This window comes from Antechinus flavipes, chromosome 2 (genome assembly GCF_016432865.1).
Source record: "Antechinus flavipes isolate AdamAnt ecotype Samford, QLD, Australia chromosome 2, AdamAnt_v2, whole genome shotgun sequence".
Taxonomy (NCBI): Eukaryota; Metazoa; Chordata; class Mammalia; order Dasyuromorphia; family Dasyuridae; genus Antechinus; species Antechinus flavipes.
In genome coordinates this window covers 509953413-509978401 of record NC_067399.1, presented here as the reverse complement: position 1 = coordinate 509978401, position 24989 = coordinate 509953413, and the positions used below count along the sequence as shown (strand labels likewise).

The 24989-nt window shown below is 39.6% G+C and overlaps 1 long non-coding RNA gene across 1 annotated transcript in view; it reads left to right on the top strand.

The window, feature by feature from the left end:
• The first annotated feature begins 1434 nt into the window (after nucleotides 1-1434).
• The window catches only part of LOC127547083 (uncharacterized), a 42881-nt gene continuing 19326 nt past the window's right edge, over nucleotides 1435-24989 (top strand). The window contains exon 1 of the long non-coding RNA XR_007950066.1: nucleotides 1435-1558. This is a non-coding gene — a long non-coding RNA (uncharacterized LOC127547083). The remainder of the gene's footprint in view (nucleotides 1559-24989) is intronic.

Below are 24989 nucleotides of genomic sequence, written 5' to 3'. Positions count from 1 at the left end.
CTGGACAGCTTTCCTAATAAAGGGGAGGAAAAAGCCCCCACCTCCCACCTCAGGAAATGTCCCACTTTATAGGCCTGTCTCTAGGTTGTAAAACTGGAAAAATTTAAAACTTATTATTCTTCTTTTCTAATATATAATAGGCCAGACCCAGGCGCTATGACCTTTAGGAGCTGACCAATGCTTCAAGTCATAAAGATATCTCCCAGCCTGGCAGGCTGGGAGCATCAGGGGAAATCCAAACTAAGATTGCAGAGGGGAACAGAAGAGGCTCCCTTCCTTTCATACTTCTTATTTATAACACTGAACCCCCTATAGAGATATCAGGAAACAGGAACCTATTTTCATGGAAGATAAAAGTGCCTTTTCTCTCCTCTCCCCTTCAAATGATCAGGGAAAACAGTTACATTTTCATTCACTGAGTTTTATCTATGAAAATATGCCAGCTGATGGGTTAAAACGTTATTAAAATCAGGACTTGTTAGAGTTGGATGGGGTAAAATGGGAAAGTCTTAAGAGATATTTAATCTTGTTCCGCTTTTGACGAGGCAAAAAACAACCCAAAAGCACTTTCCCCATTTTTTCCTTTCACCTTGATGCTTCCTCCTTAGTTCCCTAGGCAGATAACATGGTAGTTATCTCTGCTGTCGGCAAACCTGCTCTGCAAGATTAATAGTGGGAGATGGGCAAATCACTGACACTTTCACTTCCTATGACACTAGGAAGGATAATCAGCTTTCTAGATTATGATTGTGGTTGTTCAGTCTTATCTGACTCTGTGACTCTATTGGGGGTTTTCCTGGCAAAGACACTGGAGTGATTTGCCATTTTCTTCTCCAGTTCATTTTACAAGAAACTGAGGTAAACAGGGTTAAGTGATATGCCCAGGGTCATACAGCTAATTAGGGTCTAAGGCTATGTTTGAATTTAGGAAGATGAGTCTTTCTGACTTCAGGGCTGGAACTCTATTTCAAAATCCAACTGCCCAATTCCCAGATTATAAAAGGTGACAATTGGATTAGAGGGCCTTTTCATAGCCAACATTTTACAGGATTCTTTGGCAGGGTTTTATGTCATGCCTTTGGTAGTCAGGTGAAGTCTATGGACCTCTTCTCAGAAATACATAAGCTGGTATATATTGGCTCACCAGGGGAACCAATTATATTGAAATATAGTTATAAAGATATTTTAAAAAACAATTTGTGGACCTCAAGTTACGAATTTCTGTTAAGTAAAGTCCAGGAGAGAAGACTCCATAAGGTATGGGCAGGAATATCATGTGCTAGGGTTATAGAACCTAAAGGAGCCAGTTTGAGTCAGAATGAGCTGATCAAGATCTAAATAGCTGTCACAAAGAAAAGGAATTGTTTACTCTGTACTACTATTATGTGTGATAGAACTTAAAAACTTTTCCTTCCTGAGGTAAAGATGGATACATCACCATTTTACCCAACACATTTTCTTGATCTTTGTGGCTTATTTGCTTTGGTGGTCCCATTTCAAGGCTGGAATCTTGTACCTTCAATATAAAAATTATAGAGAGGCAAAGTTTTGATTCAAGGTAAGGAATCAAAGGCAGCTAAGTGGTACAATGGATAGAGCACTAGCTGTTAAGTCAGAATGACTCATCTTCTTGATTTCCTCAGCTTCCTCATCTGTAAAATGAGCTGGCGAAGGAAATGGCAAACCTCCCCAGTAACTTTGCCAAGAAAACCCCCAGTGGGGTCATGAAGAGTCTGAAATGACTAAACAACAACAAAAACACTTTCTAACAACTAAAGTTTTTAGAGCAGGCAAGTGTGGAGGAGTAAGAAGAGGTAGGAGGGGAGAATTTGAAGCGAAACGATCTGGGTTCAAATTTAAGCCCTGTGTGGTCTTGAGAAGTTCTTATCTGTAAAATAAGGTTGGATTAGATGCCTTTTAAGGCATTCAACTCTAAATCTATGACTCTATGAGTTGTCCTACAATGGAGCAGGTTGGACACATCAGTAGAAAGAGCTTTGATGGAAGCTGATTGGATCCTGAGCTTCCTGTCACTGGGCATAGTTAAGCAGAAGCTGAATGGCCATCTGTCTGGGATTATATAGAAGGGATTCCTGCATGGAGTGGGAGTGAGGAGTAAATACTCTGTGGAAGAGTCCCTTCCAGCTCTGTGATTTTATGATTTTTATGAACCTTGTGGAATGAATTCTTCTCTCTCTGTCCCCATCTTCCTTCCTCCCCCACTAATCTCACTCAATATAGACCCATCAGGCTGACATGGCCCACCCTCCCTCACTTCCCTTTCCCACCAGCCTCAGGCCATTAGCCTGATTACTAAGGGTTGGAGAGTTCAGACAAAAATGTCAATTTTCATTTGAAGAAATGATCCCATTTTCAGAGCAGCGTTTTCTTCTCTTTGCTTTTTTTGAGACACCCCCTTGACTGTGAAATCATTGCTCCCTGGGGGCTTGCAAATTTCAGGCTGCAGAGAGGTGCCAATAGCCTGGTAAGATTAACAAGGGTCAGCCTGGCTTTCCGGCTCCTCCTTCTGAGTCCCTGCTGGGGAGCCCATCCCAACCATATTAACTATTACCTATTTCCTCTCCCAGGTTCATCATGAGCATTGGGCTCTTTATAGATTTATTGACAGGGCTTGGTCGTTAATCTCCTCAGGCCAAGAACAGCCCACGGGGGTCACTGGTAGGTCCAGTTCATACTCAGGAGTTTTCCTGACCAAGGTAAGGATGGCGATCCATCACCACTTGCTTCCCCGACTTCTCTTCCTCATCCGGTTGGATTCGCTGGTTTTGGTGGTTCCATTTCAATGTTGGCTCTGACCAGAAGAAGCATAGATGATCCCCTACCAGGGCAAGGGATGGCACAGGGATTCCCATTCCACACATCTCCCCCACTAACATATACCCTGACTTGGAATTCCTACACCACTCTCACTTCTTGGGGTGGAGGCTGGTGTTAAACAACAAACTCCATGACAATGGTCACGTTTCAAGGGCATTTGATGGTCTTCAAAGCATTTCCCTACCTCTAGTGCCCCATTTGTCCCTTAATTTTTTGTGAGGTAGGCACGGGGGATCTTTTTGCAAAAGAGAAAACTGAAGTTTAGAGAGATGATGATTCATCCAAGGTCTCACAGAAGTCTTAGGCAGTTTGATCAGTTCTGGCAAACAATCACCTGGTCTACTTTTGCTATTGATGTGCCATTTGCCATAGCATCCTTTAAACATGAACAGCTAGGCAATTAACTTCAATTCATCCAGAATTATTAGGTCTTCATTATGTCTGAGTCACTCATTAATATGACACGTGAATATGATTCCTGTTCTCAAGGAGTTAATATTCTTTTTTTCTCTTCTTTTAAAAAGAAGTGCATTTATTTTATTTTCAAAAGATTTTTCTCCCTCTTCTACCAGCCCATTTGAGAAAGCAAGAAAAGCCAAAACTCTGTTACAAATAAATAGTCAAGCAAAACAAATTTCTCAATTGATTATGTCAAAAAAAAGTCCATCACCCATCTCTCAGTAAGTAGGCAACATATTTCATTATTGGCCCTCTAGAATTGTGCTTGGTCATTTTCTTGATCTGACTATCCAAGTTTTTTTGTTTGTCTATACAATATTGATATTGTACAAATTGTTCTGGTTCTCTTCATTTTACTCTGCCTCAGTTCATGCAAATCTCCCCAAAAGACCATCTTCATTATTTCTTATAGCACAATAGTATTCCATCACACTCCTATGCCGTTAACTTATTCAGCCATTTCCAAATCGGTGGATATCAGTTTCTCATTCTTTATCATCACAAAAAGAGCTGCTAAAAATATTTTTGTACTTAAGGATCCTCTTGTCCTCTCTCCCCTCATTTCCTTCCCTCCCTTTCCTTGCCCTTTCTTACCCTTCCCTTCCCTTTCCCTTCCCCTCTCCTTTCCCCTCCTCTTCTCTTTGGACTAAAGACCTAGTAGTACTATTGTTTGATCAAAGGTTTAAAAGTTTTTTGGTTATAGTTCCAAAGTGCCTTCCAGAATATTTGCACCATTTCACAGAAGGAGCTTTCAGTCTAGATAAGTAGATGCAGAGTATATGCAAAGTGATTTTTTGGGGGTGAAGGAGGAGCAGGGAGTAAAGCATTAATACCAGAAGGGAAAGTACAAATGGTTGCAGCTAAGCCTTGAATGAAGCTAGGATTACCAAAAAAATGAAAGTGAGGATGAAGGGATGGCATTCCAGATCTGGGGGGTAGTGCCCAGACAGTGTAACTCATAGAAATGCACAGAAATTAGAGATAAAACCCTATTTACCAGAATCAAGAAGTAAGTCAGGCTTCTTAGAAGTCAAGTTTGTAAAGGGGAATGCTTAATTAGTTAATATGGCTGACACCAGATTGTGAAGGGCTTTAAATGACAAAAGAATTTGTGCTTTACTTTAGAGGCAATAGGGAACTGCTGAATCTACTTGATTAGGAAAGTAAGTACAATCAAATCTGCACTTAAGGATGGTTCTTGTGAAAGCTGTGTGAAGGATGAATTGATGAAGGAAGAGGCTAGAGGAAAGAGGAACAATTATGAGACAAGAAGTGATAGGAACCAAACTAGTCTGGTGGTCTTGTAGCTGAAGAGAAGAGACAGAGAGATGCTTTGGAGGTAGAACCAACAAGATTTGAATTGGAGTGGATGAGGAGGACTGAGGTTGGTAACCTAGGGGACTGGACACATGGTGGTGCTGTTGACAGAACGAGGGAAATTAGGAGGTAGGGTGGGTAAATTTAGGGAGAAAGATGTGGAGCTCTGCTTTAGACATGTTGAATTTGACTTGCCTATAAGATATCAGGGGTTAAAGGACTTGTTCAGGGTCAGAGTCTGAGTCAGCTGTGTGCAGGAATAGAGAGAGTTATCCCCTAATGTTAGTCACCTAGAGGGAAAAGTAAAGAAGGTCTTTCACTGGGGAGAGTAATTTAGAAGGAACCCCACCTGAAAGACGTATGCACAGGCTTTATACTTTATACAGAGCTCAGAAATGAGTGATTGTTGGGATAGTATGTGTAATTTAGAACAAATCTGAAAGTATTATATATATATATGTTAGTTATTAAATCATTGTTATTAATTCTACTACCACCCATTGGCCAATTCCTATTGTAAATCAGGACAGCTCACATGCTAGATAAATTGGGAAACAGTTTCTGAACTGAGTATGTCAATATTTTTCTCAATGAATCCTAGGATTCCATTACCATATGAGAGTATCTGTGACTCCTCAGAGGTGTTCATTTACTTCCCAGGTCTATGTTTCTTTGGGAGAAGGTTTCCAGAGCATGGGAGCTGAGGGAGCTTCAGTTCCTAAGCCCATCTTCTAAGAGACGAAAGGAAATAGCATGAATAAGGAGAATCCATCTTGCCATTAAAAACCTTGCCACAGATAATCCATAGAGGAGATAATGAAAATTGACTGTCAATCACTACAACAACTAAAAAGCAGCAAGGTTCATGGGATGCTGGATTGTCAGAGGAACAGACTTCAGTTCTCAACTTTGCCACCCATTAGTTATGTGACGTTGGGCATGTCTCTGTCCCCTGTTTGGATCTTTGTCATCTTAGCTATAAAATGAAGAAGTTATTACTAGGTGCTTTTTCTAAGTTCACTATTAGTTCTAAATGTACAACCAAATGAAACCATAAAGTTAATATTTTCTCCAGGCAGGGCCATAGGCAATAAAACAGAACCAGCACAAGTTACAAGAAGCATTCTTTGCTGCTATCACAAAAGAGATGATTTGGGGCCAGTGATTATTTGCAAGGCTAGTTTAACATTTTGAGATGGAAAAAAGCAAGGGCAGGGAACTCTGGATGAAGTTCAGCAAAATCTCCAAAATTCAAGATTAATCCTCTCATGAGTCATTTGCTCTTTATTCCTCACCTTAAAAATACATGTGCTTGAGTTAAATTTTCAACCACTTGTTCCAGACATATATTTCCATATTCTTTTTGCTTATATAATTGTGAAAATGGTCTGGGCTGGCCATTTGAAATGCAGGATGGTTGTCAAGCTAACTTATTTATTCAGGATTTGGAAATGAGGTGACACCAAAAAGAATGCTACCTTAGGTCTCCTCGAGAGAGTCCTGAGGTCATTCCATCATACTTTAGTAGGTGGATAAGACAGTTGCTGAACATCTTTTGCCTATTTTCTTTTTTGGAAGAGGAATGTTGTAAAGGAACTCGGTGGGTGGAAGTGAAAAGAATAAATTTTGTTTCTCCTCTTCTCATTAAACTTGACCACTCACAAACTATTTTTTATCTTTTTGGACCTGACTGCTTGCTATAGAATACTTCCAGTGAACTCAATCAATATAACCCAACAATTGTTCTGCACGTTATAGTTTTGGAGCGTGGCCTGGTGAATTGAGAGATTAAATGATTTGTCCATACATATTAGAGACAGGATTTGAATCCAAGTTGACTCTCTGTTCATAAGTCATCTGGTCTTTTACAAACTCTGCTTTTCCCTACTTGAAGAAAATACCAAAATATTTGAACACACATTTAAGATTATCTCTCTATCTAACCTTTCACCTGTAAAATGGGGATAATAATAACATTTGCCTCTCAAAGATATTTTAGGATTGAATGGGATAATAATTATTAAGCATTTAGTACAGTGTCTGGCACATATCAATCTCTATATAGATATTGACTTGTCATTAGTTATTATTTAAAGATAACTTCTTAGTGCTAAGGCTGGATATGTTCTGAGGTATGGATTACCTTTGTAGAGATTAGGAAGAAGTCTATGTTGGCCCTGCCATCAATCTAGCAGGGGAGGGGATGAGAAATATCCACTACCACCAAGGCTGAGCTATCTCTCTTCTAGTCTTTAATATTTGACATTTACGTAGTGCTTTAAATGGTGTAAATTGCTGCACACATAGCATCTCATTTTGTCCTTACAATAATTCTGGGAGATAGATGCTATTACAGGGCAACACAGGCTGAGGGGTTATGATTTGTCCAGAATTATATCTACTTAGCATCCCTCAGACATCTCTAGTCTCAGGGTACAACTCTGGGTTCAGAATGGCAGCTGCTTCCCTGATCACTCTTGATCAGAAGAGAAACCCTTGGCTTACAGTCAGTCATTTAGCCCCTTCCCACCAAACGCTGGTAATAAAAAAGACCATCATGAATGATAAATCTCTTTATCAAAGAAAGCAGCAAACAGAAATTATACAAATGAGAGTGTACCAAAGAATACATTAGTGCTAATGAGCTCTTTATTTGGGAGCAAGTGAAGATCTCAGCTTAAGCAAGGAGAGAGGGAATGATCTCACCGAGGAGAAAGGGAGAGGAGGAGGAGAGGAAGATAGGCATTCTTTAGGCCTGCAGTTATAGAAGTCAAGGAACATGATGGGGTCTTGCTCCTTGACAGGTCTGCAGCTCTGGAGGCCTATTCCGTCACTCAGAAGTCTGCTGCCTCACCTCTCCCTCATCTGTCTCTCTCTCAAGGTCTTTTTTTGAAGTATCTCTCCATCTAACTACAGCAACGTTTTACTCCTTCTTTCACTCAGTCAGGACTCCCTTCTCCCTTCTAAGCACTCACACAGCACAGGGCTTTATGTCCCTTGTGAGAAACTGGCCACCTAGCCTGGGGGGGGGGGGATGGTGATGGTGTGATAAGTGGGTATTCCACATACACACACACATCTACCTTCTGCCCCCCATCCATGCTCCTAGTACCAACCCAGCCTCCCAAGTTAAAGAGGTGAGTGTAGTCCAGATAAGAGACTCATACATACCAGTAGCAAACAAACTTATAAACTCATTCCCATAAAAGTTGGTAGAGAATCCCTTCCTTCCTCCCTCCCTTCTTCCCTCCCTTCTTCCCTCCTTCCCTCCCTCTTTCTCTCTCCCTCCCTCCCTCCCTCTCTCCCTCCTTTCTTTTCTCCCTTCCTCCCTCCTTCCTCCCTCCCTCCCTCTCTCCTTCCCTTCCTCCCTCTCTCCTTCCCTTCCTCCTTCTCTCCTTTCCTCTCTCCCTCTCTCCTTCCTTCTCTCCTTCTTCCCTCCCTCTCTCCCTCCCTTCCTTCCTTCCTCCTTCTCTCCTTCCTTTTCTCCCTCCCTCTCTCCCTCCCTCCTTCCCTTCCTCTCTCTCTCCCTCCCTTTCTCCCTCCCTCCTTCCCTTTCTCCTTCCCTCTCTTCCTCCCTCCTTCCCTCCTTTCCTCCTTCCTTCCCTTCTTTCCTCTTTCCCTCTCTCCCTCCCTCTCTCCCTCCCTCCTTCCCTTTCTCCTTCCCTCTCTTCCTCCCTCCTTCCCTCTCTTTCTCCCTCCTTCCCTCCTTTCCTCCCTCCTTCCCTCTCTTCCTCCCTCCTTCCCTCTCTTTCTCCCTCCTTCCCTCCTTTCCTCCCTCCTTCCCTCTCTTCCTCCCTCCTTCCCTCTCTTTCTCCCTCCTTCCCTCCTTTCCTCCTCCTTCCCTCTCTTCCTCCATCCTTCCCTCTCTTTCTCCCTCCTTCCCTCCTTTCCTCCCTCCTTCCCTCCTTTCCTCCCTCCTTCTCTCTCTTTCTCCCTCCTTCCCTCCTTTCCTCCCTCCTTCCCTCTTTTCCTTCCTCCTTCCCTCCTTTCCTCCTTCTCTCCCTCCCTCCCTTCCACCTTCCCTCCCTTTCTCCCTTCCTTCCTCCCTCCCTACCTGCCTGCATGTGTTTGAGCTGTCCAAAACTGTGACTACAACTACCAAATAAAATATCTCCACTAATACAAATCTGCAACTCCTGAGAGAGCCTCCTGGGGGCAATCAGAGGCTAAGTAATTTGCCTATATGGCCATGCTAGCCAGAGTTAAGAGTTAGGACTTGAATTCAGGTCTTCCTACACCAAAGTTAGGCTTTCCATCCATTCTTCCAGGCTGTCTCTTTTACAGCACATGCACAAAAAGATTTATATAAACTCACAGGTATTGAGATCTCAGTTTTCTCCTCTGTAAAATTATGCAGGGTGGTATTCTGATATAATATTCTAGCATTTAGGGTCTATCTCTGACACTACCTGTGTTACCACAGGGTTACCAAAGGAAATTTAAAAAAATTGTTTTTTGCGGGGAGCCCTGATCAGAAAGCTCCTCCCTTTATGCCTCTTCAGAGATGTGACCCTGGGCCAGAGAGACTTTGGGATTGATCTCAGGGTGGGCCATTCCTTATGCTCATAGAGAAGTAGCATCCTCCTCTGCCTGGCAGAGAGCTAGGGCTCAAAGCAAGGCTGGTCTTTGCTCCTTCCCTGGCCCCCCAGCTACAAGAAAGAATTTAGTGAGATTTACATATGAGTCAAGGTCATTGGAGACCTTCTGGTTAAAGATCCTGAGCAAGGAGCCATCTATCATGGAGCATCTCTCTGAAATGAAGTAACTTAAATGTAATTAAAGAACGCCATGGGTGTTTCAGTAATGAGAAAATCATTGACTCACTAGAACTGGGCTAGGCAGCGGGGAGCAGGGGGCCAACAGCTAAGTTTCAGGGAAGTTGGGAAACTTGGTTAGAATTTGGGTTACATTTCAGGGGAGTGGGAGCAGGTAGGGGAAGGTGAATGGTGCTCCTGATACCAGGGCTCTTCTCTCTGGCATTAGATCATGGGATTCTAGATTTAGAATCACAGAGTTCAACCCTATCATTTTATAGGTGAGGAATTTTCAGAACAGGAAGGTAAGTAGTGACCTAGCTTAGGTGATTGCCAAGATTACACAGGTAGTGTCAGAAATAGACCCTAAAACTCCAGAGAGAGTTCTTCTTTTTAGAATGGTAAGACTACACTTGACCTAGTCATACCTTCTTATACACACACTCTTTGTGACCAATGGCATGTATTTTCTCTAGGGTCATAGGCCAATTCTATGATTCATAATTCTGTTCAGTTATTTTTATTTTTATTTATTTTTTTGCTGAGGGGTTAAGTGACTTGCCCAGGGTCACACAGCTAGGAAGTGTTAAGTGTCTGACATCAGATTTGAACTCAGGTCCTCCTGACTTTAGGGCTGGTGCTCTATCCACTGAACTACCTAGTTGTCCCTGTTCAATTGTTTTTAAAGATGCTCTCTCTCTCAATGATTATTGACTTTACAAAATTTCCCAAATCTCCATCTGTACATTTCCCACTTTTCATTGGAGAAAATTTACATAAAGATTCTCCAAAAAAGATATGATATAAGTGGAAATGTATAAATGGTAATTTATATTATTTGATATTCATAATAATGTTCCTATCAAGACTCAAGGTATATAGCAATTTGTCCAATCTTAAGTTGGGTGACTTAGTAGAAAAGAATAGGGTGGATTTTAGAGCTTTCATCTTCTGATTCCCAGCTCTGGTTTCTTCCTTTTTTTTTTAATTGTCTCTAAATTTACCCAGGCATGAAATCACCAAAATCTCTTTAAGGAATCTCTCCCTTTTCCCATTTCTGACAATGCACCCCAATAATGTCATGGTTCCTATTTCTGAATAGTGATATTATGCAATATGCCTGATAGCTCTGGCTGTAAGCATACAGACTGTTTCATCATTGCTTCCCCACTTTATGCCCCCATGCTGCAATTTATTGGTGTTAGCCAGGTTAATGGAGTGTTGTTTTGCATATTTATGGTATCTTATTACTTCTCTTCTTAAGGGTGATGTCATGTCCTCCTGTTGGGGATTAATACCTGCTCCAGAATATTTCCATATGCACATTATTAAAATGGTTTTCCTGGTATTCATGATGGTTTCTGCATACCAGCCTTGCCTCTTCACACTGCCAAACCCTTCCTCTAATATGGCTTTGTAGTCCGTTGGAATTGGAGGTCAAGAGAGGGACAAAAAAAGTGCCTTGGACCTTGAGCTACAGTCTAAACCCCTACAATTCCTGCTAATCCTGGCTCCCCACTGTCACCACCATCCTTTTTCAATGGTCAGAACATTTCGTTCCAGAGTAATTCATTGTGAAGGGATTTGCTGCCACAATATTTTCATTGGTTACAAGAGAAATAGGTAGAGAGCGTGGATGTTTCCATCCAACCCATCTCCAGTGCTATAGACTTTTACATTATTAGTCTTCTTTATTCCAAAGATAGAATGTTATTATAGCACCTGATTAGTCTAATGAATGAAAACTTAATAGGTAAAATAATGTTAACTTATTCAAGCATTCAGCAAACATGTATTTGTTATTTATACAGTGCTAAGCACTGTGATAGACATAGAAGATACTAAATCATGAAATAGTTTCTGTCTTTATGGGAGCTTACATTCTATCAGTTGAAAAAACTGTATGCCTTTCCTTCTGTGCAGAATACATACAAAATAAATACAAAGAAAGAACTTATTTTTGTTTTTTTTGGGGGAAATGGAGCTAGAGCTCTAGCTACTAGGGAAGCTCAGGAAAGATCAAACATTTATATAATATCTCCTCTGTCTAAGTACTTTATAAATATTATCTCATTTGATCCTCACAACAATCCTATGACAGGTAGATGCTGCAACTATTCCCCATTTTATTGTTAGAGAAATTGAGGCAGACAGAGGTTAAGTGACTTGCCGGGAGTCACATAGCTAGTAAGTGTCTGAAGCTGAATTTGAACTCAGGTTGATTGTGACCACTCTATGTACCCTAGATACTTCTGGTGGTGCTTGAGCTGAGCTTTGAAGGAAATTAAAGATTTCTTAACTAAGAAACTAAGAAGTAGTGGTGAGTAGAAGGGCATTCCCAGCATGGAGAACAGCATGTACAAAGACATGGAGATAGGAGATGGAATTTCATGGTTTGGGGGTTTCATTTTAATTTTTTAAGTTTTCAATATTCATTTTTTGGTAAGATTTTGTGGTCCAGATTTTTTCTTCTTTCTTCCCTTACCTTCTTCTGCCCCAAGACAGCAAGCAATTCAATATGTACAATCATTAAAACATATTTTCACATTTGTCATGTTGTGAAAGAAAAATCAGAACTAAAAGGAAAAACCATAAGGAAGAAAAAAGGTAGAAAATAGTGTGCTTTTATCCACATTCATTTTCCATAGTTCTTTCTCAGGATATGGAATTTTCCATCCCAAGTCTATTGGAATTGTCTTGCATCACTATATTGCTAAGAAGAGCTAAGTCCATCATAGTTGATGATCACACAATCTTGCTGCAGAATTTCATGTTTAAAGGTCATTAAGAGGGCTAGTTTGACCAAGTGAAAGAAGGTTATGGGAAATAAATCTGAAAGAGTAGACTGGAATCAGGTTGTGAAGGTATTTTAATGTTAAACTGAGATTATATTTGACACTAGAAGCTCTAGGGAATGATTGGAGTTTATTGAGCAGGAGTGAATATCTATTTGGCAGCTCTTTTCCTTTTCTCTAGTCTCAGGTGAGATGGCTCTTCTTTTTGGTAAGAATAGCTCTTATATATATTCTCTTTACTCCATTCTTTCCCATCTTCTCCAACAGATAATTCCCTCAACTTTCTTCCTACCATCCATCCAATCTTCAGTCTCTTCCTATTTACTTGTACCTTCCTTATGGATTTTAAATGTGGTTAAGTCTCTCCATTCTTTTAAAAAACCCCACTGAACTTTTACTTCCTCTCAAACTATGATTCATTCTATCACTCCTCAAGTTCTTGTCCAAACTCCTAGAAGTTGTCTATTCTCATTGCCTTCACTTTCCTTCATCTCTCATTCCTCAACCCTTTACAGTCTTTTGCCTTTATTACTCACTTGAAACTAATCTTTCCAAAGCTATCAACATCTTAATTGCCAGATCTGATGGTATTTCTTCAAACTTTATCCTTTTTGAGCTGCTTGTTTCATCTGACAGTCCTAATCATTCTCTCTTCCTAGATGTCTTCTTCTCTGTGGCCACTTATCAGTCTGCTCTACTGGTTCATCTCTCATAGCATACTCCCTAACTATGGGTATACATCTCAGAACTAACCTGGACCTTCTTCTCTCTATAAATTCTCTCAGTGACCTCATCACTCTCATGGATTTAGTTATAATTTCTATACAGATGACTCACAGATCTATAAATCAAGTCCAAGTCTTTAGACTTGGATATTCTTTGGAGAATTCATCCTGCATTGGGGTACTATTAAATATTTCAAACTAGGTATTCTAAAAACATCTCAAACTTAATGTGTCCAAACCAAAACTAAGTATTTTTTTCCTTCCAAATCCCTCCCTCTGCAAAGTTTCCCTAATTGTCAAAGGCATGACCATTTTTCCAGTCTCCCAGGTTCATAACCTGATTTATATCCTTAATTCTCCACTTTCCTCTCATCTCAAATATTCAGTTAGTATCTCCACAGCATTTCTCCCAGCTGTTCTCTTCTTTTTGCTTGCATACCATCAACTCACTGGAGAGAGAACTCTTGTCACTATTGTTTTCCTTGGTCACAAGAAAAATAGGTGAGAGAAAGTGGATGTTTCAGCGAAGCCTATCTCTACTCGTATAGATTTTTATTTCCCAAAGATGTAACATTAATAGGATCTGATTTGCCCAAAGAATGAAAACTTTAAGAGGTAAAAAATGTTGAATTATTCAATCTATCAACAAAATCATCCCTCATCAACTTTTGCATGGGATGCTGCAATAGCACTATCCTTATTGGTGCTCTGTTTTATCTCTCCCCACTATAATTTAGCCTATACATAGTTGCCAAAATTGTTTTTTCTTTAGCACAAATCTAAGTCATTCTCATACTCAAAATGGTTCTCTATTGTTTTTGGGATGAAATATAAACTCTGACTTATGAAAATCTTTACAATCTGGCTCTAACATTTTTTCTGGCTCGTTATACATATTTCCCCTTTTCATGCTATGGTCTGGCCAAATTGACCTTCTTTCTATTTCTCACATTTGCACCAGCTATCTTCCATCCCTGGAATGTTCTCCCTTACCACCTCTACTTCAAAGAATCCATCGTTTTCTTCAAGACATAGTTCAAATACTACTTTCTCCATGAAAGTGCTAGAGCCCCATTTTCTATCTTGCATATATTTTATATTTATCCTCTATATATTTCTATTGTATATAGAATAGAATATATACAAATAGAATATAAACTATTTGAGAGCAATTGTTCATCTTTTGTCTTTGTAACCCTAATGCCTAACATAGTACCTGGTCCACAGCAGGTGCTTAATAAATGTTGGTTGATCAATTGATTGATTGTTTGGAGAGGGAGAAATCAATCAATCAGCATTTATTTAGAGCCGATATTATATGTCAGATACTGGGGCTACAAAAAGGGGCAAAAGATAGCCGTACCCTCAAGGAACTTACAATTTAATGGATGAGGAAGAAAATGACCAATTAGGAAATTATCGAAATAATTTAGAAAAGTAATGATAAGGTTCTGAAGCAGAATGGTAGCTAGGTGAGAAGAGAAGTCAATTGGATTGTTGATTTAGTATATTCTTAAATTCCATGTTACTTCTCTTTCCCAAAGCTCATTTCAATTTCAGATCATTCTACAGGGAAAGGAATAAAGGCTACTTCAAGAATTTTTGAAATCAGAATAGAAGTGTTATATGGTCTTCTGTTAATTGCATGCTACTTCCTCATCTCTCCTAATTCTCCACTTGATTAGTACCATTTTCCCCTATTGGCTCATTTTGCTTATTCCCACTTTCATATGTGTTGGGCTACTCTCATCTAAAAGCTCCAAATAACTTCTCTTCTTCTAATCTATATCTATTAAAGCTTAAACAACTACAATACCATAGCTCCAAAAAACCTGGTTCAAGAATCACTACTTCCAAGAAGCAATTCCCTATTTCATGGAAATAAGCATTTATTAAACACCTACTGTGTGTCAGACTCTATGCTAAGTATTATCTCACTTGATTATCACAGCAGCCCTAGGAGTTAGGGGCTATTATTATCGTCTCCATTTTATAATTGAGGAAATTATAGAACAATAGACAGAATTTAAGTAACTTGCTTAAGTCCCACAGTTAGTAAGTATTTGAAGGTAGATTTGAACACAGGTCTTCTTGACTTCAGATGCAAGCTATCTACTCACTCTGACAGTCATTATATTCTCTAGACTTAGGTAAATTTATTTAATTATTTCCTTTAATTTCAACTGTATACTTGTCTTCCTTTCTTTCTCTCTTCCATTCTGGATTGGGATGGTTAGATGTTTAATAAATGTTTGGTGAATAAATATTTTCACAAATGAATGAATGAACTTTCTACTGTTGTGTGCTTCCAACAGAGATGGTATCACTATTTAAAAAAACTAAAATTTTACGATGTATAAATCTCAGGATCCTTTCCCACACGCCACCCACCCCTCACCAAAGTCCCAATAAAGCCAGTATTTCTCTCCTTATGAACGATCAATTCAGTCATGACTTATTAGGGTTTTTTTTTAAAGCCTTCTTTATATATGTTAGTGGAAATTCAATTGTTTATGCTTTTCATGAAAAATTAATGGCCAAGAATCTCAATATCTTTATTCTCTCTTCTCTCTCTTCTCTTTCTCTCTGTCTCTCTCTGTTTCTCTATCTCTCTCTGTCTTTCTGTCTCTCTCTCTCTGTCTCTGTCTCTCTCTCTTTTTCTCTCTCTCTCTCTCTCTTTCTCTCTCTCTCTCTCTCTCAACAAAACAGCACACAGGCTCAAATGACCTGGTTTGCAGGTGCAGAGAAGTTTTGGCAAGAGGGAACAGATAAACATGCTGATTAGGCTGACATACACTCAAAGTGTTAAGAGGGGGAGTCAGCAACTTAAAGAATGTTTAGATGGGATCACAGAAAGGGGAGAGAGACTTTTGTTGGTGTGCTAAGAAAAGGATTTAAAAGGAGGGCACATAAATAGGACTGTTTGGGAAGGGTTGTCAACAATCCTGAGGACCTTCACTGGCCTTCTCTGGGGTGCTGGGATGGGGCAGAAGAGAAACTATGTGGACAGTCTTCCTTCAAGAACCCAGAGTTAAAGGCTGATAAAGAATAATTCAAATTTTAATGTCTTTAGAGCTTACAAAATGCTTTCCTCACAACAATCCTATGAAGTGGGAAGTATTATTAGTATTTTTGTAGATGAGGTTCAAGGCAGTAAAGTGACTTAAAGTCAAATATTTGTATTGGTGCTGGGATTTTAATCTAGGACTCTCCTAACTCCAAAGACTTTTCCTCAAACCGTGGTGATATTATGAACATATGTGTAAAAATCTGGGACACTAGATCCAGTTAATTTGGGCTGAAGGCATGTGTATGTATGTGGGACAGATAGGGAAAATTTGAAAAAGCAATTAGAAGTGCTAGATGAAGTCTCTCTTGGCCCATAATTCCTCTCCCATTGACTTAATGTAATGAATAAGAAATTTTTCAATTGTGTCTAATTCTATGTGTTGCCACTGGGAGTTTTCTTGGCAGAGATATTGGAGTGATTTGCCATTTCCTTCTCCAGCTCATTTTACAGTGGAGGAAACTAAGGAAAACAGACTTAATTGTGACTTGCTCAGCATCACACAGCTATTTGAACTCATGAAGATGATCATTCCTGGTTCCAAGCTCAGTGCTCTACCACTTCCATTGGCTTATCTATACTCCTATCCAGATTGAAATTCCCACTACTTGAATAATAGAATTTTAGAACCAGAATGAGAACATGGATCTTGGGTCCTTTAGTGAGGTAACAGGAGTTACTCATCCAAATTTACACAGTATTTCAGTGAAATACTGAACTGAAATGGTTCTAGACTCCAAGTGTCTTGATAGCTCATCCAGAATGTTTTTGGGTAAATCATGCTGCCTATCTAATGGATTATCAATAAAGTTGGTGCATTGTCCCCAAGAAGACCCTTGTTGGAAAATTCATTACTGAAGATGGAGGGTTCACAGTCCACTAGCACATTAGGTGGATCAATTTATTAGATTAGTTAATTGTCATCTTAAACCAGATTAAGATGCAGAAAAAAAAATGACTCAAAGTTCAGGTAGCTAGTTTAGGAGTGAGGAGGTTTGAGTTCCAGTTCTCCTGCTTAGCCACTAACTTGATGCTAAACTAAAAGAAGTGATTTATCTTCTCAGGGCCTCATTTTACTTGCCTGCAAAATGAGAGGCATTGACTAGATGATTTCTAAATTGCTTTCCAGCTTTTTGACTATGTGATTCTATGATAAAAACAACATAAGGAGTGGGTTGGGTGGGTTGAAAAATGCTTTGGGAAGTTTGAGAAACCAAAAATAGGCCATCCTTTTCTTTTTCATTTTTAAAAAATGTATTTTTTAGAAATTTAAGCATCAACAAAGTGAGCAAACAAATGAACAAAAAATGCTTTTGTTCTATGCTCCCTTCCAAATCTTCCTAAAATTCTACTACCTGTGGCCTTGATTTTCTTTTTTTCAAATAGTTGTAGTTAGTGTTGATACAATTCAAATTCCGCTCATCAGGGGATGCAGTGGATATTGTTGGAGTTGCTAAAATCTAAGTTCAAATCCTGATTTAGATGCTTACTATAAGGATGATTTGGGCAAATCCCTTAATCTCTTTCAGCCTCAGTTTCCTTATCTATAAAGTCAGGATAATAAAAACACCTTTCCCTCTCTCTCCCTTGATGTGAGAACAGATTATATTAACAATAAACTAGCATTTATTTAGTACCTATTTATTATAAGCCAGGTACTTTATCCTCTCATTTGATTCTCACAATAACCTTAGGAGGTAGCTGCTATTATTCCCATTTTACAGTTGAGAAAACTGAGGAAAGCAGAGATTAAATGACTTGTCAAGGACATACAGCCAATAAATGTCTGGGGTTGAATTTTGGCCCAGATCTTCCTTTGGCCCAGCACTCTCTCTAATGTTTGGCCTGGCTGCCTCTTAAATGAGCTCATCTGTGTGAAGTGCTCTGCAAATCTTAAAGCACTATGCATTTATAAATAACAATACAAATATGGTGATGATGATGTCACAAAGTTCTTTCCTTATTTTCTTGTCGGATTAAGCTGCCTTTCTCTTGCTAGAAGGTGGGTCAGGTTAGAAGTATAAATGGGCTCCGGGTGGATTTGGCTAAGCCCCTGGGTCAATGGCCCCACTTAAGCAGGGGAGTGGGAGGGAGGTGAAGGGATGGAGGGGAAAGTTGCTGGGATGCCCCTGACCAGCAAGGTGATGAGGGAGGACAATTCTGACCCTTCCCCAACCAGATCCCAGACCGCCTTCATTAGAGGGATTAAGAGGCCTGAGAGAGAGGGATCTCTTCCAAGCTTATGACTGGGGGACTGTCCACCTTGCCTGTCTGCCCCCCAGTTTGGGAGGAGGGGACCACCCAGTCGCTGACCACGTGAACCCCTCACTGGCCTCTCGTACATACAAAACTGAGCAGGGCAAAAGGACACAGGCCCGCAGCTCTGGTCCGGGAGGATCATATGACAGAGTCACCGGATCAAGGCCTGCAAGCCAACTTGTTCATGAATATCCTACAATTGCTTCTAAGAGCTCTGAAGGCAGACCTCATGAATTATGCACAGGGGCGAGGCTAGTGAGCAGATGGCCCCGCTGATGTAACCTGAGCTAGTGGTTGGAGAGGATGCTCTGGGCACAAGAGGCAGACTGCAGCTAGTTAAACTTCCCAGAAGGGTGTCTCGAGAAGTTACACTAGGGAAGGGGCTTTCTTTCTGGAGGACTTGCCTTCAAGCCCTGCTCTTTCCTTAATTTGTCTCGTGATCCCAGGCAAGTCACATTCCCTCCTTAGACATCTATTTCCTCATCTGTAAAATGGGGGGATTTGTCTAGATGACTTCTACAGCAACTTCCAGCTCTAAATCCTATGTCTACGGAGCAAAAAAACACCCTAACATGCCACATTCTGCCTCTGGCCTGGGCATGCAGTTGCATAGACAAATAATCTGAATAATTTATCAAAGAAACTTTTCCCTTTCACTCAAGGATTCCCCTCCACTGAACCTTATCCCCCATACCCCACCCCCTGAATTAGAGTTAAACTTCAATTGATCAAAGCTAACTAGAATTTTTTTTTTATTCTAGGGATCCTTTTGTTTATTAGGTATGTTTCTTTTTTTTTTAATTAAAGCTTTTTATTTTCAAAACATATGCATAGATAATTTTTCAACATTGACCCTTGCAAAACCTTGTGTTCCAAATTCCCCTTTTCCCCAACTCCCTCCCTTAGATGGCAAGTAATCCAATATATGTTAAACATATTAAAATATATGTTAAATCCAATATATGTATACATATGTATACAATTATCTTGCTGCACAAAAAAATCAGCTCAAAAAGGAAAAAAATGAAAAAGAAAGCAAAATGAAAGCAAACAACAATAAAAAGAGTGTGAATGTTATACTGTGATCCACACTCAGTCCCCACAATCCTCTCTCTGAGTGCAGATGGTTATCTTCATCATAAGGCCATTGGAATGGGCCTCAATCATCTCATTGTTGAAACGAGCCACATCCATCAGAATTGATTGTTGTATAATCTTGCTGTTGCCGTGTATACTGATCTCCTGGTTCTGCACATTTCACTCAGCAGCAGTTCATGTAAGTCTCTCCAGGCCTTTCTCTCATTTCTTATAGAATAATATTCCATAACATTCATATACCATGACTTATTCAGCCATTCTCCACCTGGTGGGCATCTACTGAGTTCTGCTTTTAAGAGAAAAAATGAATGGGAATTATGGACTTAATCTTCCAGAGTTTGTCAATTGGCTGAGCTGTACCCTCTAGAGAATGATTCGAGAAAGGCAGTATAAATCAAGTTCCAGATCTGACCCATCCAAGAGAGAGAAAGAGACAGACAGAAAGAACTACCGAGAGGAACAGACACAGAGAAATCAAGAGACATAGAGACTGAGAGACAGAGACCAAGAAACAGAGAGACACACACAGAGAAGAGAACGAGAAGAAAGAGACAGAATGAGATAGAAACACACAGACACACAAATACACATTCAGAGAGACATACAGAGATAGAGAAACAGACTGACAGACACACACACGCACATAGATACAGAGAGAAACTGTAATGGGCTGAGGCTTGAGTTGATGCACTGAGGTCCCAAGCACATGAGGCTAAATAGTAATTGGACCATACTCTATTAATATGTAAGCTTGGAGAAAGAATGGCCCCCACCCACTCTTTGTGCAAGTCCTGATGTGCTGTATAGGAAATGACGATTTTGGTGGGTGGAGGCAGGGGAGTGGAAAAGGAAGGAGAGGAGAGACTTTTGGGATTGCCATTGCCACGGTTGGCTCGGCTCGCGTCTCTCTCTCTTAGCTGGCTTCCTGTCGCAACTGCCTATATTTGCTATCGCAATCTTTCTTGCCTATATTTGCTATCGCAATCTTTATTCACCTCTTCACCAATAAATATTGAAGATTTTTCCCTTAACCTGAATTCCTGACTCCGGCTGATTTTAAATACGCTGTCATTACAAGAAACCAAGAGATAGAGAGCAAGAGACACAGAGAGAAACCAGAAGACAGAGACACAGAGATGCACAAAGAGAAGAGAAAGAGAAGAGATAGAGAAACAGACAGATACACACACACAGAGACACACATACGGAGACAGAGACGCAAAGACAAGAGAGATACACACATAGAGACAGAAACCAAGAGAGACAGAGACAGAGACACAAAGGCATAGAGGCAGAGACAGAAACACACAAAGAGACAGAGAGAGGAGGGGGGAGAAAAAGGATACAAAGAGAAGAAGAGAGAGAAGAGAAGAGAAGAGAAGAGAAGAGAAGGAGAGAAGAGACTAAGAGTTGAAGGTAGAATTCAATAAGGCCATCTGTGAGAGGCCTCCATAAATGTTTTTTTTCCTCCCAAATTTTATAGCTCAATATTTCTTCTTTTGGTAACTGTTTAAGGCATCCCGATATATAAGGAGAAAGGGAAGAAGAATGGGGGGAAGCATTTGTCAAGTACTTACTATGTGCCAGACATTGTGCTAAGTGATTTACAAATATGATCTCATTTGAACTTAAAAGCAAATGCAGGAGTTTGTGGGTATCATTATCCCCATTTTACAATTGAGGAAATGAAGATGAATGAAAGTTAAATGACTTGCCCCAAATCATGCAGCTTGGAAGTGTGAGTCCACATTTGAACTCAAATGTGTCAGATCTTCCTGACACCAGCCTCAGTGCTCTGCCCACTGTGTCATCTCACTGCCACATTGCAATGTTATTTAAGATTTTTCAAGGGGCCTAGGATGCTTAATATACAAATTATAACATACACTTGAATGGATAACCTCTAGATCCCACTCATTAGTGTACTGATCTCTGACAGACAATGCAAATGGATAATGAGTTGGGCTCAGATGTAGATAGGAGTAAAACGCATTGTTTTTTTTTTTTTTTAATATATTTTTTATTATAGCTTTTTCTTTACAAGATATATGCATGGGTAATTTTTCAGAATTGACAATTGCAAAACCTTTTGTTTCAATTTTTCCCCTTCTTCCCCCCAGATGGCAGGTTGACCAATACATGTTAAATATGTTAAAGTATAAGTTAAATACAATATATGTATACATTTCCAAACTGTTATTTTGCTGCACAAAAAGAATCGGACTTTGAAATAGTGTACAATTAGCCTGTGAAGGAAATAAAAAATGCAGGTGGACAAAAGTAGAGGGATTGGGAATTCTATGTAGTGGTTCATACTCATCTCCCAGAGTTCTTTTCGTTGGGCGTAGCTGGTTCAGTTCATTACTGCTCCATTGGAACTGATTTGTTCATCTCATTGTTGAAGAAGGCCATGTCCATCAGAATTGATCATCATATAGTATTGTTGTTGAAGTACATAATGATGTCCTGGTCCTGCTTATTTCACTCAGCATCAGTTCATGTAAGTCTCTCCAGTCCTCTCTGTATTCATCCTGCTGGTCATTTCTTACAGAACAATAATATTCCATAACATTCACATACCACAATTTATTCAGCCATTCTCCAATTGATGGGCACGCACTCAGTTTCCAGTTTCTGGCCATAGAGCGTATTGTTTTAAGGAAATTGCAAAGCTTTATATGTTATTTTATATATATTTTTTATGTTCTCCAGCTTCTCCTGGAAACAAAGGCTTATCTTTTTGGTACCAAAATTTTTCAGGTATGTGTAATTGTGGTGAGACATGAATCCTTCATTGCTTGGAGAACTGAGTTCAGGGAGCATCATATGCTCTACCTATATCCACCCTATGGCCATGGAGAAGTAGGTGCATGGTGCATAAGAATAGGTTGCAATATATTACAGATAAGAAATCCCATAATTCCATGAAGTATAAAGAATATCACTGGAGGAGATGCTTGAAAGAGCATGACAGATTGGTTAAGATGACAGGAAAAAATAATGATGAATGTTGGAGGGGATGCGGGAAAACTGGGACACTTAATACATTGTTGGTGGAGCTGTGAACTGATCCAACCATTCTGGAGAGCAATCTGGAATTATGCCCAAAGGGCTATCAAATTTTGTCAGCAGTGTCTCTACTGGACCTGTATCCCAGAGAGATCATAAAAAAGGGGAAAGGACCCACATGTGCAAAAATGTTTGCAGCAGCCTTTTTTGTAGTGGCATGAAACTGAGTGGATAGAGAATGGCTGAATAAGTTGTGGTATATGAATGGTATGGAATGTTATTGTTCTATAAGAAATGACCAGCAGGCTGATTTCAGAGAGGCCTGGAGAGACTAAGTGAACTGATGCTGAGTGAAGTGAGTAGAACCAAAAGAACATGGTACACAGAAATAGCAAGTTTATACAATGGTCAATTCTGATGGACGCAGCTCTTTTCAACTGGGAGGTGATTCAGGCCAATTCCAATGATCTTATGTTGGAGAGAATCATATGCACCCAGAGAGAGGACTGTGGGGACTGAGTATGGATCACAACATAGCATTTTCACCTTTTTTGTTGTTGTTTGCTTGCATTTTGTTTTTTCTCATTTTTCCCTTTTTAATCTTGTGCAGCATGGTAATTGTGGAAATATGTGTAGAAGAATTGCACGTGTTTTTTTTTTTTTTTTTTTTGCACGTGTTTAATATATATTAGATTATTTGCTGTCTAGGAGAGGGGTTGGAGGGAAGGGAGAGAAAAAAAATTTGGGACACAGGTTGTGCAAAGGTGACTGTTGAAAACTATCTATGTATTTTGAAAATAAAAAAGCTTTATTGAAAAAAAAGAAACATTATGACATCTAAGAACATGTCTGAGAGGAGGTTAGCTGTCTAGCAAGACCAAAGCATAACCAAGAAATAATCTCCATTGGTATCCTTGCATTGGCAAAAGGCTCCCAACTATTATGTGAACCCAATATGATGAACTTAGGAGAGAACACAGACTGGATACAAAGCACACATGGGTTGCAATCTGCATTGTTGGAAGGAATGTCTTTGTCAATAAAATTAGAACACTATTGGAAAATGAGAATGATTAATTTTAAACACAATACAACTCTCAGGAACATATTATTTTTTTATTCTTGATTTAAAAAACACATGCAGGGAGTCCTGGGACTGTGGGTTAGTCATCCCTTCCCTAACCTTCTTCATCTCTGCCTCCTGCCTGAATACCAGTGGTACAGTGTCATAATGGATTCAGACAAAGAAAGGATAGAGACTTGGATACTAGTCTTACTGCTTACTGTTTGTGTAAACAGTCACATTCTCCTTTGTAAAAGAAAGAAGATGGTGAATCCAATTATCTCTAAGATTTCTTCTAACGCTACATCCTATGAGTTTCAAAACAATGACCCAGAGGCTCCATGAAATCATAGAATCATAACTGTAGTGCTGGGAAGGATTTTAAAGGTTTTCTAGTCCAAATCCTTCATTTGAAAAATGTGGAAAGTGAGACTGTCCTAGAGAAGAAAATGATTTGCCCAAAGTCACATAGTATCAGCAACAAGATTTGAACACAGGTTCTCTGACTTCAAATTTATTCTTCCTTCCATTCTGTTATGCTGTTCAATCCACAAAAAAAAAAAAAAAAAAAAATCAAAGGATGTTACTGAGATAATGTTTTCTTATGGAAGAAAACTAACTCTCACTCTTCAGAAATATTCCTGGTACTTAATTCTGAATTGCTATTTTTCAGTCTTTTCAGTTGTGTCCAACTCTACACCCATTTGGTTTTTTTTTTGGCAAAAACTTTGTTGTGGTTTGCTATTTCCTTCTTTGACTCATTTTACAGATGAGGAAATTGAGGCAAATAGGGTAAATGACTTGCTCAGGGTCACTTAGCTAGTTAGTATCTGAAGCCAGATTCTAACTCAGAAAGACGAGTCTTTCTGTATTCTATTTACTGCATTACTTAGCTGCCCCTAGCTCTAAATATCAGAACTTAATGTGAACCCATAGTTGCCCAGAAAATTAAAATAACTATAACAGTTCACAACTCCCTCAGACCAAAGAGACTTCATAGTTTATTTGATAGGATTTCGAGCAGTAAGTCCAAGAGAAGCTAAGACACTTGCTCAAAGTAATTTTGATATTTTGTGAGATATATGAGCTCCTTGATGTGGACACTACCTTTCACAATGCAGATTGTGACTTATCTAAGTCCATTCTGTTAGCCTTTTGACAATGTTTTTCTACAAAAATTCCTCTTGAAGATGAATCTAACATGCCTAGGGGTCTTCCTCTAGGTCTCTTGATATTGTACATTGATTGATATAATACAAAGGCTATCTGTGGGTTATCTTAGGCTCTCACTAAGTGATCAGCCCCTCTTTTGGCCATACATTTATCTGATGTCCTGTACAATTCATTGTTGATTGTGTCTCACAGGATACACTTGAATACTGTAGGCTCTGCATTTTAACTAATCCTCACACAGAGAGTAAATAGCAAAGTTAGGATTCTACCCCAGATCCTCCTCTGATTCCAAACCCAGTGATCTTTTCACATTTTAGAGGACATTCATCCTGACTGCCTTCGCCTGCTATTCAATACTTTGTCCTTCCTATTCTTTCTCCAAGGGAGACTGGCAGCTTTTGATTTATGATGGAAAATAAAAGTCATATGAAT